Source organism: Triticum aestivum, chromosome 5D (genome assembly GCF_018294505.1).
Source record: "Triticum aestivum cultivar Chinese Spring chromosome 5D, IWGSC CS RefSeq v2.1, whole genome shotgun sequence".
NCBI lineage: Eukaryota > Viridiplantae > Streptophyta > Magnoliopsida > Poales > Poaceae > Triticum > Triticum aestivum.
In genome coordinates this window covers 219,944,450-219,964,915 of record NC_057808.1, presented here as the reverse complement: position 1 = coordinate 219,964,915, position 20,466 = coordinate 219,944,450, and positions in this window count along the sequence as shown.

Sequence of the window (20,466 nt, the reverse complement as noted above, 5' to 3'; positions counted from 1 at the left end):
AAGAAGATCCAGTGCCCGGCTCTGCTGCCTGAAGAACCTGTCATTCCGCGTCTAGCGAAGATGCTGGTGCCGGCGCCCTATACGGCGCCGGTGAAGAAGGCCAAGGGGAAGGCCAAAGGGGTCCGGAGTGGCCTGATACGTCTCCGTCGTATCTACTTTTCCAAACACTTTTGCCCTTGTTTTGGACTATAACTTGCATGATTTGGATGGAACTAACCCAGACTGACGCTGTTTTCAGCAGACTTTCCATGGTGTTATTTATGTGCAGAAACAAAAGTTCTCGGAATGACCTGAAACTCCACGGAACTAACTTTTGGAAAATAATAAAAATACTGGAAGAAGAATCCACGTCAGGGGGGCCTCCACCTGTCCACGAGGGTGGGGGGCGTGCCTGCCCCCCTGGGCGCGCCCCCTGCCTCCTGGGCCCCCTGACGCTCCACCGACCTCAACTCCAACTCCATATATTCACTTTCGGGGAGAGAAAAATCAAGGAGAAGGATTCATGCCGTTTTACGATACGGAACCGCCGCCAAGCCCTAAAACCTCTCGGGAGGTGATACGTCTCCAACGTATCTATAATTTTTGATTGCTCCATGCTATATTATCTTCTGTTTTGGACATTATTGGGCTTTATTATTCACTTTTATATTATTTTTGGGACTAACCTATTAACTGGAGGCCCAGCCCAGAATTGCTGTTTTTTGCCTATTTCAGAGTTTCACAGAAAAAGAATATCAAACGGAGTCCAAACGGAATGAAACCTTCGGGAACGTGACTTTCGGAACGAACATGATCCAGAGGACTTGGACCCTACGTGAAGAAATCAAGCAGGAAGCCACGAGGTAGGGGGGCACGCCTACCCCCCTGGGCGCGCCCTCCACCCCCGTGGGCCCCACGTTGCTCCACCGACGTACTCCTTCCTCCTATATATACCTACGTACCCCCAAACGATCAGATATGGAGCCAAAAACCTAATTACACCGCCGCAACCTTCTGTACCCACGAGATCCCATCTTGGGGCCTGTTCCGGAGCTCCGCCGGAGGGGGCATCGATCACGGAGGGCTTCTACATCAACATCATAGCCTCTCCGATGAAGGGTGAGTAGTTTACCTCAGACCTTCGGGTCCATAGTTATTAGCTAGATGGCTTCCTCTCTCTTTTTGGATCTCAATACAATGTTCTCCCCCTCTCTCGTGGAGATCTATTCGATGTAATCTTCTTTTGCGGTGTGTTTGTTGAGACCGATGAATTGTGGGTTTATGATCAAGTTTATCTATGAACAATATTTGAATCTTCTGAATTCTTTTATGTATGATTGGTTATCTTTGCAAGTCTCTTCAAATTATCAGTTTGGTTTGGCCTACTAGATTGATCTTTCTTGCAATGGGAGAAGTGCTTAGCTTTGGGTTCAATCTTGCGGTGTCCTTTCCCAGTGACAGTAGGGGCAGCAAGGCACGTATTGTATTGTTGCCATCGAGGATAACAAGATGGTTTTTTATCATATTGCATGAATTTATCCCTCTACATCATGTCATCTTGCTTAAAGCGTTACTCTGTTCTTATGAACTTAATACTCTAGATGCATGCTGGATAGCGGTCGATGTGTGGAGTAATAGTAGTAGATGCAGGCAGGAGTCGGTCTACTTGTCTCGGACGTGATGCCTATATACATGATCATACCTAGATATTCTCATAACTATGCTCAATTCTGTCAATTGCTCAACAGTAATTTGTTCACCCACCATAAAATACTTATGCTCTTGAGAGAAGCCACTAGGGAAACCTATGGCCCCCGGGTCTATCTTCCATCATATTAATCTTCCAACACTTAGTTATTTCCGTTGCTTTTATTTTACTTTGCATCTTTATCACAAAAATAACAAAAATATTATCCTATCATATCTATCAGATCTTACTCTCGTAAGTGACGTGTAGGGATTGACAACCCCTTATCGCGTTGGTTGCGAGGATTTATTTGTTTGTGTAGGTGCGAGGGACTTGCGTGTAGCCTCCTACTGGATTGATACCTTGGTTCTCAAAACTGAGGGAAATACTTACGCTACTTTGCTGCATCACCCTTTCCTCTTCAAGGGAAAACCAACACAGTGCTCAAGAGGTAGCAAGAAGGATCTCTGGCGCCGTTGCCGGGGAGGTCTACGCAAAAGTCAACATACCAAGTACCCATCACAAACCCTTATCTCCCGCATTACATTATTTTCCATTTGCCTCTCGTTTTCCTCTCCCCCACTTCACCCTTGCCGTTTTATTCGCCCTCTCTTTTTCGTTCGCCTCTCTTTCGCTTGCTTCTTGTTTGCTCGTGTGTTGGATTGCTTGCTTGTCACGATGGCTCAAGATAATACCAAATTATGTGACTTTACCAATACCAACAATAATGATTTCCTTAGCACTCCGATTGCACCTCTTACCGATACTGAATCTTGTGAAATCAATGCTGCTTTGTTGAAACTTGTTATGAAAGATCAATTCGCCTGCCTTCCTAGTGAAGATACCGCTACTCATCTAAATAGCTTCGTTGATTTGTGTGATATGCAAAAGAAGAAAGATGTTGACGATGATATTGTTAAATTGAAGCTATTTCCCTTTTCTCTTAGAGATCGTGCTAAAGCTTGGTTTTCGTCTTTGCCTAAAAATAGTATTGATTCATGGAATAAGTGCAAAGATGCTTTTATCTCTAAGTATTTTCCTCCCGCCAAGATTATCTCTCTTAGAAACGATATTATGAATTTTAAGCAACTTGATCATGAACATGTTGCACAAGCTTGGGAGAGGATGAAATTAATGATACGTAATTGCCCCACTCATGGTTTGAATTTGTGGATGATTATACAAAAAATTTATGCCGGATTGAATTTTTCTTCTAGAAATCTTTTAGATTCGGCCGCGGGAGGCACTTTTATGGAAATCACTTTAGGAGAAGCTACTAAACTCCTAGATAACATTATGGTTAATTATTCTCAATGGCACACTGAAAGATCTACTAATAAAAAAGTGCATGCGATAGAAGAAATTAATGTTTTGAGTGGAAAGATGGATGAACTTATGAAATTATTTGCCACTAAAAGTGTTTCTTCTGATCCTAATGATATGCCCCTGTCTACTTTGATTGAGAATAATAATGAATCTTTGGATGTGAATTTTGTTGGTAGGAATAATTTTGGTAACAACGCGTATAGAGGAAACTTAATCCTAGGCCTTATCCTAGCAATTCCTCTAATAATTATGGTAATTCCTACAACAATTCTTATGGAAACTTTAATAAGATGCCCTCTGAATTTGAGACTAGTGTTAAAGAATTTATGAATTCGCAAAAGAATTTCAATGCTTTGCTTGAAGAGAAATTGCTTAAAGTTGATGAATTGGCTAGGAACATTGATAGAATTTCTCTTGATGTTGATTCTTTAAAACTTAGATCTATTCCTCCTAAGCATGATATCAATGAGTCTCTCAAAGCCATGAGAATTTCCATTGATGAGTGCAAAGAAAGAACCGCTAGGATGCGTGCTAAGAAATATTGCTTTATAAAAGCGTGTTCTTCAAATTTCTATGAAAATAAAGATGAAGATCTAAAAGTTATTGATGTGTCCCCTATTAAATCTTTGTTTTGCAATATGAATCTTGATAATGATGGGACTGAATATGATCCAGCTTTACCTAGAAGGCGTTCCAGAAATTCGGAGTTTTTAGATCTTGATGCTAAAATTGACAAAAGTGGGATTAAAGAGAACAAAACCCTAGATATTAATAAACCCACTATTTTGGATTTCAAGGAATTTAATTATGATAATTTCTCTTTGATAGATTGTATTTCCTTGTTGCAATCCGTGCTAAATTCTCCTCATGCTTATAGTCAAAATAAAGCTTTAACCAAACATATCGTTGATGCTTTGATGCAATCTTATGAAGAAAAGCTTGAGTTGGAAGTTTCTATCCCTAGAAAACTTTATGATGAGTGGGAACCTACTATTAAAATTAAGATTAAAGATCATGAATGCTATGCTTTGTGTGATTTGGGTGCTAGTGTTTCCACGATTCCAAAAACTTTGTGTGATTTGCTAGGTTTCCTTGATTTTGTGATTGCTCTTTAAACTTGCACCTTGCGGATTCCACTATTAAGAAACCTATGGAAAGAATTAATGATGTTCTTATTGTTACAAATAGGAATTATGTGCCCATAGATTTTATCGTTCTTGACATAGATTGCAATCCTTCATGTCCTATTATTCTTGGTAGACCTTTCCTTAGAACGATTGGTGCAATTATTGATATGAAGGAAGGGAATATCAGATTCCAATTTCCATTAAAGAAAGGCATGGAACACTTCCCTAGGAAGAAAATAAAGTTACCATATGAATCTATCATGAGAGCCACTTATGGATTGCCCACCAAAGATGGCAATACCTAGATCTATCCTTGCTATTATGCCTAGCTAGGGGCGTTAAACGATAGCGCTTGTTGGGAGGCAACCCAATTTTATTTTTATTTTTTTGATTTTTGCTTCTGTTTAAAAACAAATATTTGTTCTAGCCTCTGTTTAGATGTGTTTTTATGTTTTAATTAGTGTTTGTGCCAAGTTAAACCTATAGGATCTTCTTGGATGATAGTTATTTGATCTTGCTGTAATTTCCAGAAACTTTCTGTTCACAAAAATAATTGTTAAAAATCACCAGAACGTGATAAAATATTGATTCCAATTTCTTCTGATCAATAAACAAATTTTCTAGGTCTTCATATTTTGGCTGATTTTTTGGAGTTCCAGAAGTTTGCGTTAGTTACAGATTACTACAGACTGTTCTGTTTTTGACAGATTCTGTTTTTCGTGTGTTGTTTGCTTATTTTGATGAATCTATGGCTAGTAAAAGAGTTTATAAACCATAGAGAAGTTGGAATACAGTAGGTTTAACACCAATATAAATAAATAATGAGTTCATTACAGTACCTTGAAGTGGTCTTTTGTTTTCTTTCGCTAACGGAGCTCACGAGATTTTCTGCTGAGTTTTGTGTTGTGAAGTTTTCAAGTTTTGGGTGAAAGATTTGATGGATTATGGAACAAGGAGTGGCAAGAGCCTAAGCTTGGGGATGCCCATGGCACCCCCAAGATAATCTAAGGACACCAAAAAGCCAAAGCTTGGGGATGCCCCGGAAGGCATCCCCTCTTTCGTCTACTTCCATCGGTAACTTTACTTGGAGCTATATTTTTATTCACCACATGATATGTGTTTTGCTTGGAGCGTCTTGTATGATTTGAGTCTTTGCTTTTTAGTTTACCACAATCATCCTTGCTGTACACACCTTTTGAGAGAGACACACATGATTCGGAAATTATTAGAATACTCTATGTGCTTCACTTATATCTTTTGAGTTATATAGTTTTTGCTCTAGTACTTCACTTATATCTTTTAGAGCACGGTGGTGGATTTGTTTTATAGAAACTATTGATCTCTCATGCTTCACTTAGATTATTTTGAGAGTCTTAAATAGCATGGTAATTTTCTTAAATAATCCTAATATGCTAGGTATTCAAGAATAGTAAAAACTTTCTTATGAGTGTGTTGAATACTAAGAGAAGTTTGATGCTTGATGATTGTTTTGAGACATGGAGGTAGTGATATTAAAGTTGTGCTAGTTGAGTAGTTGTGAATTTGAGAAATACTTGTGTTGAAGTTTGCAAGTCCCGTAGCATGCACGTATGGTAAACGTTATGTAACAAATTTGAAACATGAGGTGTTCTTTGATTGTCCTCCTTATGAGTTGCGGTCGGGGACGAGCGATGGTCTTTTCCTACCAATCTATCCCCCTAGGAGCATGCGCGTAGTGCTTGGTTTTTGATGACTTGTAGATTTTTGCAATAAGTACGTGAGTTCTTTATGACTGATGTTGAGTTCATGGATTATACGCACTCTCACCTTTCCATCATTGCTAGCCTCTTCGGTACCGTGCATTGCCCTTTCTCACAATAAGAGTTGGTGCAAACTTCGCCGGTGCATCCAAACCCCGTGATATGATATGCTCTTTCACACATAAACCTCCTTATATCTTCCTCAAAACAGCCACCATACCTACCTATTATGGCATTTCCATAGCCATTCCGAGATATATTGCCATGCAACTTTCCACCATTTAGTTTATCATGACACGTTCATCATTGTCATATTGCTTTGCATGATCATGTATTTGACATAGGATTTGTGGCAAAGCCACCGTTCATAATTATTTCATACATGTCACTCTTGGTTCATTGCATATCCCGGTACACCGCCGGAGGCATTCATATAGAGTCATACTTTGTTCTAGTATCGAGTTGTAATCATTGAGTTGTAAATAAATAGAAGTGTGATGATCATCATTTTCTAGAGCATTGTCCCAAGTGAGGGAAAAAAAGGAGAAAGACCATAAAAAAGGGATAATTAGATTTATGCCCCTAGTTGTGTCCCACTCGTCTGTTTTACCCCTAATTGCCAAAAGTCACCGGTTCTGTCCAAATCACTTTGCTCCTCTTATGCTTTTTCCCTTTGACCGTTTGACCGTCAGTTTGAAAACTTCATAACTAATTCATACTAAATCAGAAAAATGCAAATAAGATACCAAAATGTTCAGAAAAACATCACCTATATGTAAGTGTCATTTGCATTCATGAAAAAAGTGTTGGAAAGTGCCCATCCGAGTTTTAGCTCTTATGCTACCACCATGAATAGTAAAATTTAAAAAAGTTCAAAAAATTCAAAAATAATTTGGTGGCAAAGAATGACAAATGTTTTAAGTGCCTGCCAAGTTTCATCAGGGAATAACATTCGTGGGTGCCATGGCAAAAAAACAATCAGCACTCCAAAATAGATTATTTTTTTGCCACGACTTCCACAAATGTCGTTCCCTAATGAAACTTGGCAAGCACTTAGAACACTTGTCGTTCTTTGCCACCATATTTTTTTTGAATTTTTTTTGTATTTTTTAGAGTTTACTATTCATGGTGGTATCAAAAGAGCTAAAACTCGGATGTGCACTTTCCAACACTTTTTTCATGAATGCAAATGACACTGACATATAGGTGATGTTTTTCTGAACATTTTGGTATCTTATTTGCATTTTTTTGTATGAATTAGTTATGAAGTTTTCAAACTGACGGTCAAACGGCAAAAGCATAAGAGGATCAAAGTGACTTGGACAGAACCGGTGACTTTTGGGAATTAGGGGTAAAACAGACGAGTGGGACACAACTAGGGGCATAAATCTAATTATCCCTAAAAAAAGAGAAGGCCCAAAAAAATGAGAGAAAAAGAGAGAAGGGACAATGTTACTATCCTTTTACCACACTTGTGCTTCAAAGTAGCACCATAATCTTCATGATAGAGAGTCTCTTGTTTTGTCACTTTCATATACTAGTGGGAATTTTTCATTATAGAACTTGGCTTGTATATTCCAACAATGGGCCTCCTCAAGTGCCCTAGGTCTTCGTGAGCAAGCAAGTTGGATGCACACCCACTTAGTTTATTTTGTTGAGCTTTCATATATTTATAGCTCTAGTGCATCCGTTGCATGGCAATCCCTACTCCTTGCATTAACATCAATCGATGGGCATCTCCATAGCTCATTGATTAGCCTCGTTTATGTGAGACTTTCTCCTTTTTTGTCTTCTCCACATAACCCCCATCATCATATTCTATTCCACCCATAGTGCTATGTCCATGGCTCACGCTCATGTATTGCGTGAAGGTTGAAAAAGTTTGAGATTACTAAAGTATGAAACAATTGCTTGGCTTGTCATCGGGATTGTGCATGATGAGAACATTCTTGTGTGACGAAAATGGAGCATGACTAAACTATATGATTTTGTAGGGATGAACTTTCTTTGGCCATGTTATTTTGAGAGGACATAATTGCTTAGTTAGTATGCTTGAAGTATTATTATTTTTATGTCAATCTGAACTTTTATCTTGAATCTTTCGGATCTGAATATATATACCACAATTAAGAAGAATTACATTGAAATTATGCCAAGTAGCATTCCACATCAAAAATTCTGTTTTTATCATTTACCTACTCGAGGACGAGCAGGAATTAAGCTTGGGGATGCTTGATACGTCTCCAACGTATCTATAATTTTTGATTGCTCCATGCTATATTATCTTCTGTTTTCGATATTATTGGGCTTTATTATTCACTTTTATATTATTTTTGGGACTAACCTATTAACCGGAGGCCCAGCCCAGAATTGCTGTTTTTTTGCCTATTTCAGAGCTTCGCAGAAAAAGAATATCAAACGGAGTCCAAACGGAATGAAACCTTCGGGAACGTGACTTTCGGAACGAACATGATCCAGAGGACTTGGACCCTATGTGAAGAAATCAAGCAGGAAGCCACGAGGTAGGGGGCGCGCCTACCCGCCCCCCCCCCTGGGCGCGCCCTCCACCCTCGTGGGCCCCACGTTGCTCCACCGACGTACTCCTTCCTCCTATATATACCTACGTGCCCCCAAACGATCAGATACGGAGCCAAAAACCTAATTCCACCGCCGCAACCTTCTGTACCCACGAGATCCCATCTTGGGGCCTGTTCCGGAGCTCCGCCGGAGGGGGCATCGATCACGGAGGGCTTCTACATCAACACCATAGCCTCTCCGATGAAGTGTGAGTAGTTTACCTCAGACCTTCGGGTCCATAGTTATTAGCTAGATGGCTTCCTCTCTCTTTTTGGATCTCAATACAATGTTCTCCCCCTCTCTCGTGGAGATCTATTCGATGTAATCTTCTTTTGCGGTGTGTTTGTTGAGACCGATGAATTGTGGGTTTATGATCAAGTTTATCTATGAACAATATTTGAATCTTCTGAACTCTTTTATGTATGATTGGTTATCTTTGCAAGTCTCTTCAAATTATCAGTTTGGTTTGGCCTACTAGATTGATCTTTCTTGCAATGGGAGAAGTGCTTAGCTTTGGGTTCAATCTTGCGGTGTCCTTTCCCAGTGACAGTAGGGGCAGGTATTGTTGCCATCGAGGATAACAAGATGTTTTTTTTATCATATTGCATGAATTTATCCCTCTACATCATGTCATCTTGCTTAAAGCGTTACTCTATTCTTATGAACTTAATACTCTAGATGCATGCTGGATAGCGGTCGATGTGTGGAGTAATAGTAGTAGATGCAGGCAGGAGTCGGTCTACTTGTCTCGGACGTGATGCCTATATACATGATCATACCTAGATATTCTCATAACTATGCTCAATTCTGTCAATTGCTCAACAGTAATTTGTTCACCCACCATAAAATACTTATGCTCTTGAGAGAAGCCACTAGGGAAACCTATGGCCCCCGGGTCTATCTTCCATCATATTAATCTTCCAACACTTAGTTATTTCCGTTGCTTTTATTTTACTTTGCATCTTTATCACAAAAATAACAAAAATATTATCCTATCATATCTATCAGATCTCACTCTCGTAAGTGACCGTGTAGGGATTGACAACCCCTTATCGCGTTGGTTGCGAGGATTTATTTGTTTGTGTAGGTGCGAGGGACTTGCGCGTAGCCTCCTACTGGATTGATACCTTGGTTCTCAAAACTGAGGGAAATACTTACGCTACTTTGCTGCATCACCCTTTCCTCTTCAAGGGAAAACCAACGCAGTGCTCAAGAGGTAGCAAGAAGGATTTCTGGCGCCGTTGCCGGGGAGGTCTACGCAAAAGTCAACATACCAAGTACCCATCACAAACCCTTATCTCCCGCATTACATTATTTTCCATTTGCCTCTCGTTTTCCTCTCCCCCACTTCACCGTTGCCGTTTTATTCGCCCTCTCTTTTTCGTTCGCCTCTTTTTCGCTTGCTTCTTGTTTGCTCGTGTGTTGGATTGCTTGCTTGTCACGATGGCTCAAGATAATACCAAATTATGTGACTTTACCAATACCAACAATAATGATTTCCTTAGCACTCCGATTGCTCCTCTTACCGATACTGAATCTTGTGAAATCAATGCTGCTTTGTTGAATCTTGTCATGAAAGATCAATTCGCCGGCCTTCCTAGTGAAGATGCCGCTACTCATCTAAATAGCTTCGTTGATTTGTGTGATATGCAAAAGAAGAAAGATGTTGACAATGATATTGTTAAATTGAAGCTATTTCCTTTTTCGCTTAGAGATCGTGCTAAAGCTTGGTTTTCGTCTTTGCCTAAAAATAGTATTGATTCTTGGAATAAGTGCAAAGATGCTTTTATCTCTAAGTATTTTCCTCCCGCTAAGATTATCTCTCTTAGAAACGATATTATGAATTTTAAGCAACTTGATCATGAACATGTTGCACAAGCTTGGGAGAGGATGAAATTAATGATACGTAATTGCCCCACTCATGGTTTGAATTTGTGGATGATTATACAAAAAATTTATGCCGGATTGAATTTTGCTTCTAGAAATCTTTTAGATTCGGCCGCGGGAGGCACTTTTATGGAAATCACTTTAGGAGAAGCTACTAAACTCCTAGATAATATTATGGTTAATTATTCTCAATGGCACACTGAAAGATCTACTAATAAAAAAGTGCATGCGATAGAAGAAATTAATGTTTTGAGTGGAAAGATGGATGAACTTATGAAATTATTTGCTACTAAAAGTGTTTCTTCTGATCCTAATGATATGCCCTTGTCTACTTTGATTGAGAATAATAATGAATCTATGGATGTGAATTTTGTTGGTAGGAATAATTTTGGTAACAACGCGTATAGAGGAAACTTTAATCCTAGGCCTTATCCTAGCAATTCCTCTAATAATTATGGTAATTCCTACAACAATTCTTATGGAAACTTTAATAAGATGCCCTCTGAATTTGAGACTAGTGTTAAAGAATTTATGAATTCGCAAAAGAATTTCAATGCTTTGCTTGAAGAGAAATTGCTTAAAGTTGATGAATTGGCTAGGAACGTTGATAGAATTTCTCTTGATGTTGATTCTTTAAAACTTAGATCTATTCCTCCTAAGCATGATATCAATGAGTCTCTCAAAGCCATGAGAATTTCCATTGATGAGTGCAAAGAAAGAACCGCTAGGATGCGTGCTAAGAAAGATTGCTTTATGAAAGCGTGTTCTTCAAATTTCTATGAAAATAAAGATGAAGATCTAAAAGTTATTGATGTGTCCCCTATTAAATCTTTGTTTTGCAATATGAATCTTGATAATGATGGGACTGAATATGATCCACCTTTACCTAGAAGGCGTTCCAAAAATTCGGAGTTTTTAGATCTTGATGCTAAAATTGACAAAAGTGGGATTGAAGAGAACAAAACCCTAGATATTAATAAACCCACTATTTTGGATTTCAAGGAATTTAATTATGATAATTTCTCTTTGATAGATTGTATTTCCTTGTTGCAATCCGTGCTAAATTCTCCTCATGCTTATAGTCAAAATAAAGCTTTTACCAAACATATCGTTGATGCTTTGATGCAATCTTATGAAGAAAAGCTTGAGTTGGAAGTTTCTATCCCTAGAAAACTTTATGATGAGTGGGAACCTACTATTAAAATTAAGATTAAAGATCATGAATGCTATGCTTTGTGTGATTTGGGTGCTAGTGTTTCCACGATTCCAAAAACTTTGTGTGATTTGCTAGGTTTCCGTGATTTTGATGATTGCTCTTTAAACTTGCACCTTGCGGATTCCACTATTAAGAAACCTATGGAAAGAATTAATGATGTTCTTATTGTTACAAATAGGAATTATGTGCCCATAGATTTTATCGTTCTTGACATAGATTGCAATCCTTTATGTCCTATTATTCTTGGTAGACCTTTCCTTAGAACGATTGGTGCAATTATTGATATGAAGGAAGGGAATATCAGATTCCAATTTCCATTAAAGAAAGGCATGGAACACTTCCCTAGGAAGAAAATAAAGTTACCATATGAATCTATCATGAGAGCCACTTATGGATTGCCCACCAAAGATGGCAATACCTAGATCTATCCTTGCTATTATGCCTAGCTAGGGGCGTTAAACGATAGCGCTTGTTGGGAGGCAACCCAATTTTATTTTTATTTTTTTGATTTTTGCTTCTGTTTAAAAACAAATATTTGTTCTAGCCTCTGTTTAGATGTGTTTTTATGTTTTAATTAGTGTTTGTGCCAAGTTAAACCTATAGGATCTTCTTGGATGATAGTTATTTGATCTTGCTGTAATTTCCAGAAACTTTCTGTTCACGAAAATAATTTTTAAAAATCACCAGAACGTGATAAAATATTGATTCCAATTGCTTCTGATCAATAAACAAATTTTCTAGGTCTTCCTATTTTGGCTGATTTTTTGGAGTTCCAGAAGTTTGCGTTAGTTACAGATTACTACAGACTGTTCTGTTTTTGACAGATTCTGTTTTTCGTGTGTTGTTTGCTTATTTTGATGAATCTATGGCTAGTAAAAGAGTTTATAAACCATAGAGAAGTTGTAATACAGTAGGTTTAACACCAATATAAATAAATAATGAGTTCATTACAGTACCTTGAAGTGGTCTTTTGTTTTCTTTCGCTAACGGAGCTCACTAGATTTTCTGCTGAGTTTTGTGTTGTGAAGTTTTCAAGTTTTGGGTGAAAGATTTGATGGATTATGGAACAAGGAGTGGCAAGAGCCTAAGCTTGGGGATGCTCATGGCACCCCCAAGATAATCTAAGGACACCAAAAATCCAAAGCTTGGGGATGCCCCGGAAGGCATCCCCTCTTTCGTCTACTTCCATCGGTAACTTTACTTGGAGCTATATTTTTATTCACCACATGATATGTGTTTTGCTTGGAGCGTCTTGTATGATTTGAGTCTTTGCTTTTTAGTTTACCACAATCATCCTTGCTGTACACACCTTTTGAGAGAGACACACATGATTCAGAAATTATTAGAATACTCTATGTGCTTCACTTATATCTTTTGAGTTATATAGTTTTTGCTCTAGTACTTCACTTATATCTTTCAGAGCACGGTGGTGGATTTGTTTTATAGAAACTATTGATCTCTCATGCTTCACTTAGATTATTTTGAGAGTCTTAAATATCATGGTAATTTTCTTAAATAATCCTAATATGCTAGGTATTCAAGAATAGTAAAAGCTTTCTTATGAGTGTGTTGAATACTAAGAGAAGTTTGATGCTTGATGATTGTTTTGAGACATGGAGGTAGTGATATTAAAGTTGTGCTAGTTGAGTAGTTGTGAATTTGAGAAATACTTTTGTTGAAGTTTGCAAGTCCCGTAGCATGCACGTATGGTAAACGTTATGTAACAAATTTGAAACATGAGGTGTTCTTTGATTGTCCTCCTTATGAGTTGCGGTCGGGGACGAGCGATGGTCTTTTCCTACCAATCTATCCCTCTAGGAGCATGCGCGTAGTGCTTGGTTTTTGATGACTTGTAGATTTTTGCAATAAGTACGTGAGTTCTTTATGACTAATGTTGAGTTCATGGATTATACGCACTCTCACCTTTCCATCATTGCTAGCCTCTTCGGTACCGTGCATTGCCCTTTCTCGCAATGAGAGTTGGTGCAAACTTCGCCGGTGCATCCAAACCCTGTGATATGATATGCTCTTTCACACATAAACCTCCTTATATCTTCCTCAAAACAGCCACCATACCTACCTATTATGGCATTTCCATAGCCATTCCGAGATATATTGCCATGCAACTTTCCACCATTTAGTTTATCATGACACGTTCATCATTGTCATATTGCTTTGCATGATCATGTATTTGACATAGGATTTGTGGCAAAGCCACCGTTCATAATTCTTTCATACATGTCACTCTTGGTTCATTGCATATCCCGGTACACCGCCGGAGGCATTCATATAGAGTCATACTTTGTTCTAGTATCGAGTTGTAATCATTGAGTTGTAAATAAATAGAAGTGTGATGATCATCATTTTTCTAGAGCATTGTCCCAAGTGAGGGAAAAAAAGGAGAAAGACCATAAAAAAGGGATAATTAGATTTATGCCCCTAGTTGTGTCCCACTCGTCTGTTTTACCCCTAATTGCCAAAAGTCACCGGTTCTGTCCAAATCACTTTGCTCCTCTTATGCTTTTTCCCTTTGACCGTTTGACCGTCAGTTTGAAAACTTCATAACTAATTCATACTAAATCAGAAAAATGCAAATAAGATACCAAAATGTTCAGAAAAACATCACCTATATGTAAGTGTCATTTGCATTCATGAAAAAAGTGTTGGAAAGTGCCCATCCGAGTTTTAGCTCTTATGCTACCACCATGAATAGTAAAATTTAAAAAAGTTCAAAAAATTCAAAAATAATTTGGTGGCAAAGAATGACAAATGTTTTAAGTGCCTGCCAAGTTTCATCAGGGAATAACATGCGTGGGTGCCATGGCAAAAAAACAATCAGCACTCCAAAATAGATTATTTTTTTGCCACGACTTCCACAAATGTCGTTCCCTAATGAAACTTGGCAAGCACTTAGAACACTTGTCGTTCTTTGCCACCATATTTTTCTTGAATATTTTTGTATTTTTTTAGAGTTTACTATTCATGGTGGTATCAAAAGAGCTAAAACTCGGATGTGCACTTTCCAACACTTTTTTCATGAATGCAAATGACACTGACATATAGGTGATGTTTTTCTGAACATTTTGGTATCTTATTTGCATTTTTTTGTATGAATTAGTTATGAAGTTTTCAAACTGACGGTCAAACGGTCAAAGGGCAAAAGCATAAGAGGATCAAAGTGACTTGGACAGAACCGGTGACTTTTGGGAATTAGGGGTAAAACAGACGAGTGGGACACAACTAGGGGCATAAATCTAATTATCCCTAAAAAAAGAGAAGGCCCCAAAAAATGAGAGAAAAAGAGAGAAGGGACAATGTTACTATCCTTTTACCACACTTGTGCTTCAAAGTAGCACCATAATCTTCATGATAGAAAGTCTCTTGTTTTGTCACTTTCATATACTAGTGGGAATTTTTCATTATAGAACTTGGCTTGTATATTCCAACAATGGGCCTCCTCAAGTGCCCTAGGTCTTCGTGAGCAAGCAAGTTGGATGCACACCCACTTAGTTTATTTTGTTGAGCTTTCATATATTTATAGCTCTAGTGCATCCGTTGCATGGCAATCCCTACTCCTTGCATTAACATCAATCGATGGGCATCTCCATAGCTCATTGATTAGCCTCGTTTATGTGAGACTTTCTCCTTTTTTGTCTTCTCCACATAACCCCCATCATCATATTCTATTCCACCCATAGTGCTATGTCCATGGCTCACGCTCATGTAATGTGTGAAGGTTGAAAAAGTTTGAGATTACTAAAGTATGAAACAATTGCTTGGCTTGTCATCGGGATTGTGCATGATGAGAGCATTCTTGTGTGACGAAAATGGAGCATGACTAAACTATATGATTTTATAGGGATGAACTTTCTTTGGCCATGTTATTTTGAGAGGACATAATTGCTTAGTTAGTATGCTTGAAGTATTATTATTTTTATGTCAATATGAACTTTTATCTTGAATCTTTCGGATCTGAATATATATACCACAATTAAGAAGAATTACATTGAAATTATGCCAAATAGCATTCCACATCAAAAATTTTGTTTTTTTCATTTACCTACTCGAGGACGAGCAGGAATTAAGCTTGGGGATGCTTGATACGTCTCCAACGTATCTATAATTTTTGATTGCTCCATGCTATATTATCTTCTGTTTTGGACATTATTGGGCTTTATTATTCACTTTTATATTATTTTTGGGACTAACCTATTAACCGGAGGCCCAGCCCAGAATTGCTGTTTTTTTGCCTATTTCAGAGCTTCGCAGAAAAAGAATATCAAACGGAGTCCAAACGGAATGAAACCTTTGGTAACGTGATTTTCGGAACGAACATGATCCAGAGGACTTGGACCCTACGTCAAGAAATCAAGCAGGAAGCCACGAGGTAGGGGGGCGCGCCTACCCCCCCTGGGCGCGCCCTCCACCCTCGTGGCCCCCACGTTGCTCTACCGGCGTACTCCTTCCTCCTATATATACCTACGTACCCCCAAAAGATCAGATACGGAGCCAAAAACCTAATTCCACCGCCGCAACCTTCTGTACCCACGAGATCCCATCTTGGGGCCTGTTCCGGAGCTCCACCGGAGGGGGCATCGATCACGGAGGGCTTCTACATCAACATCATAGCCTCTCCGATGAAGGGTGAGTAGTTTACCTCAGACCTTCGGGTCCATAGTTATTAGCTAGATGGCTTCCTCTCTCTTTTTGGATCTCAATACAATGTTCTCCCCCTCTCTCGTGGAGATCTATTCGATGTAATATTCTTTTGTGGTGTGTTTGTTGAGACCGATGAAATGTGGGTTTATGATCAAGTTTATCTATGAACAATATTTGAATCTTCTGAATTCTTTTATGTATGATTGGTTATCTTTGCAAGTCTCTTCGAATTATCAGTTTGGTTTGGCCTACTAGATTGATCTTTCTTGTAATGGGAGAAGTGCTTAGCTTTGGGTTCAATCTTGCGGTGTCCTTTCCCAGTGACAGTAGGGGCAGCAAGGCACGTATTGTATTGTTGCCATCGAGGATAACAAGATGGGGTTTTTATCATATTGCATGAATTTATCCCTCTACATCATGTCATCTTGCTTAAAGCGTTACTCTGTTCTTATGAACTTAATACTCTAGATGCATGCTGGATAGCGGTCGATGTGTGGAGTAATAGTAGTAGATGCAGGCAGGAGTCGGTCTACTTGTCTCGGACGTGATGCCTATATACATGATCATGCCTAGATATTCTCATAACTATGCTCAATTCTGTCAATTGCTCAACAGTAATTTGTTCACCCACCGTAAAATACTTATGCTCTTGAGAGAAGCCACTAGGGAAACCTATGGCCCCCGGGTCTATCTTCCATCATATTAATCTTCCAACACTTAGTTATTTCCGTTGCTTTTATTTTACTTTGCATCTTTATCACAAAAATACCAAAAATATTATCCTATCATATCTATCAGATCTCACTCTCGTAAGTGACCGTGTAGGGATTGACAACCCCTTATCGCGTTGGTTGCGAGGATTTATTTGTTTGTGTAGGTGCGAGGGACTTGCGTGTAGCCTCCTACTGGATTGATACCTTGGTTCTCAAAACTGAGGGAAATACTTACGCTACTTTGCTGCATCACCCTTTCCTCTTCAAGGGAAAACCAACGCAGTGCTCAAGAGGTAGCAGGAGGGCTGATCTGGAGGCCGTTCGGTGCTCCGGAGAGGGGAATCCGTGGCCGTCGTCATCATCAACCATCCTCAATCACCAATTTCATGATGCTCAACGCTGTGCGTGAGTAATTCCATCGTAGGCTTGCTGGACGGTGATGGGTTGGATGAGATTTGTCATGTAATCGAGTTAGTTTTGTTAGGGTTTGATCTCTAGCATCCACTATGTTCTGGGATTGATGTTGCTATGACTTTGGTATGCTTAATGCTTGTCACTAGGGCCCGAGTGCCATGATTTCAGATCTGAACCTATTATGTTTTCATGAATATATGTGAGTTCTTGATCCTATCTTGCAAGTCTATAGTCACCTACTATGTGTTATGATCCGGCAACCCCGAAGTGACAATAATCGGGACCACTCCCGGTGATGACCGTAGTTTGAGGAGTTCATGTATTCACTATGTGTTAATGCTTTGGTCCGGTACTCTATTAAAAGGAGGCCTTAATATCCCTTAGTTTCCATTAGGACCCCGCTGCCACGGGAGGGAAGGACAAAAGATGTCATGCAAGTTCTTTTCCATAAGCACGTATGACTATATTCGGAATACATGCCTACATTACATTGATGAATTGGAGCTAGTTCTGTGTCACCCTATGTTATGACTGTTACATGATGAACCACATCCGGCATAATTCTCCATCACCGATCCAATGCCTATGAGCTTTTCACATATTGTTCTCTCTTATTTACTTTTCCGTTGCTACTGTTACAATCACTACAAAACCCAAAAATATTACTTTTGCTATCGTTACCGTTACTTCCATATTACTTTGCTACTAAATACTTTTCTGCAGATACTAAGTTATCCAGGTGTGGTTGAATTGACAACTCAACTGCGAATACTTGAGAATATTCTTTGGCTCCCCTTGTGTCGAATAAATAAATTTGGGTTGAATACTCTACCCTCGAAAACTGTTGCGATCCCCTATACTTGTGGGTTATCAAGACCATTTTCTAGCGCTGTTGCCGGGGAGCATAGCTCTATTCTTTGAGTCACTTGGGATTTATATCTGCTGGTCACTATGAAGAACTTGAAAGACGCGAAAACAAAAATTTATCCCTCAACTACGATGGGAGGTAAGGAACTGCCGTCTAGCTCTGCACTTGATTCACCTTCTGTTTTGAGTAAGCTTGCGACACCTAAACCTGCTTCTGCTATTAATTTTGATATGTCGCATGTTATTGATGATGCCACTTCTGCTATGCATGATACTTACGATGAAACTACTTCTATGCTTGATACTACTATGCCACTTGGTGAATTTCTTGATGAACAACTTGCTACGGCTAGAGAGAATGAAATTATTGAAACTGATAATATTGAAGATAGTGATGATGAAGACTCTCCCCCTAATAAATATGAATTACCTGGTGTGCCTGAGGGTTATGTTTTGGATGAAGAATCTGCTAGAGCCATTCTTGCTTGCAATGATAGAAGTGATCTTAAGAAATTATTAGCTAAATGGAAGCAGCAATCTCTTAGTGCTAGAATGAAACCTGACCATGCTTTTGCTACTTCACCTATTTGTGTTACTGATAAGGATTATGAATTCTCTGTTGATCCTGATATAATTACTTTGGTTGAGTCTGATCCTTTTTATGGCTATGAATCTGAAACTGTTGTGGCACATCTTACTAAATTAAATGATATAGCCACCCTGTTCACTTATGATGAGAGAACTCGCTACCTTTATATCCTTAAAATATTTCCGTTCTCATTAAAGGGTGATGCTAAAATATGGTTTAATTCTCTTGATCCTGGTTGTGTGCGTAGTCCCCGGGATATGATTTATTACTTCTCTGCTAAATATTTCCCTGCTCATAAGAAACAAGCTGCTTTAAGGGATATATATATAATTGTGTGCAAATTGAAGAAGAGAGTCTCCCACAAGCTTGGGGGAGGCTTCTCCAATTACTTAATGCTTTGCCTGATCATCCTCTTAAGAATAATGAAATACTCGTTTATAATGGACTAACCGATGCTTCCAGAGATTACCTGGATAGTTGTGCCGGTTCTGTTTTCAGGGAAAGAACACCGGATGAAGCTGAAATTTTATTGAATAATATGTTGACAAATGAAAATAATTGGACACTTCCTGAGCCTATTCCTAAACCAACTTCGAAGAAGAGGGGTGTTCTATTTCTCAGTCCTGAAGATATGCAAGAGGCAAAGAAATCTATGAAAGAAAAAGGTATTAAAGCTGAAGATGTTAAGAATTTACCTCCTATTGAAGAAATACATGGTCTTAATTTACCGCCTATTGAAGAAACATATGGTCTTAATCCATCATCTATTGAAGAAACTCATGGTCTTGATAACCCGACACAGGTAGTAAAGGTAAATTCTCTCTATAGATATGATAAAGCTGAAATCCCTCCTACTAAAATTGCTAGCCAATGCTTGGATGAGTTTGATGACTTTATGGTTAAGCAAGAAGACTTCAATGCTTATTTTGGTAGACAATTAAAACAAAATGCTTATATGATTGAACACTTGGGTCATTATATGTCTAGAGTTAAAGGTGAACTTAAACTCATTAGTAAACATGCTTCTATGGTCACCACTCAAGTAGAACAAGTACTTAAAGCTCAAAATGATTTGCTCAATGAATTGAATAGTAAGAATAATGATTATGCTGTTACAGTGGCTACTAGGACTGGTAAAATGACTCAGGAACCTTTGTATCCTGAAGGCCATCCTAAGAGAATTGAGCAAGATTCTCAGAGAAATAATAATGATGCACCTAGTCCTTCTAAAAAGAAGAAAAAGAAGAATGATAGGACTTTGCATGCTTCTAGTGAACCTATTGCTGAAACACCTGAGAATCCAAATGATATTTCTATTTCTGATGCTGAAACACAATCTGGTAACGAACATGAATCTAGTGATAATATCAATGAAGATGTTCATGATGATGCTCAACCTAGTAATGATAATGATGTAGAAATTGAACCTGCTGTTGATCTTGATAACCCACAATCAAAGAATCAACGTTATGATAAAAGAGACTTTGTTGCTAGGAAACATGGTAAAGAAAGAGAACCTTGGGTTCTGAAACCCATGCCTATTCCTCCCAAACCATCCAAGAAAAAGGATGATTAGGATTTTGAGCGCTTTGCTGAAATGATTAGACCTATCTTCTTGCGTATGCGATTAACTGATATGCTCAAAATGAATCCTTATGCTAAGTATATGAAAGAAATTGTCACTAA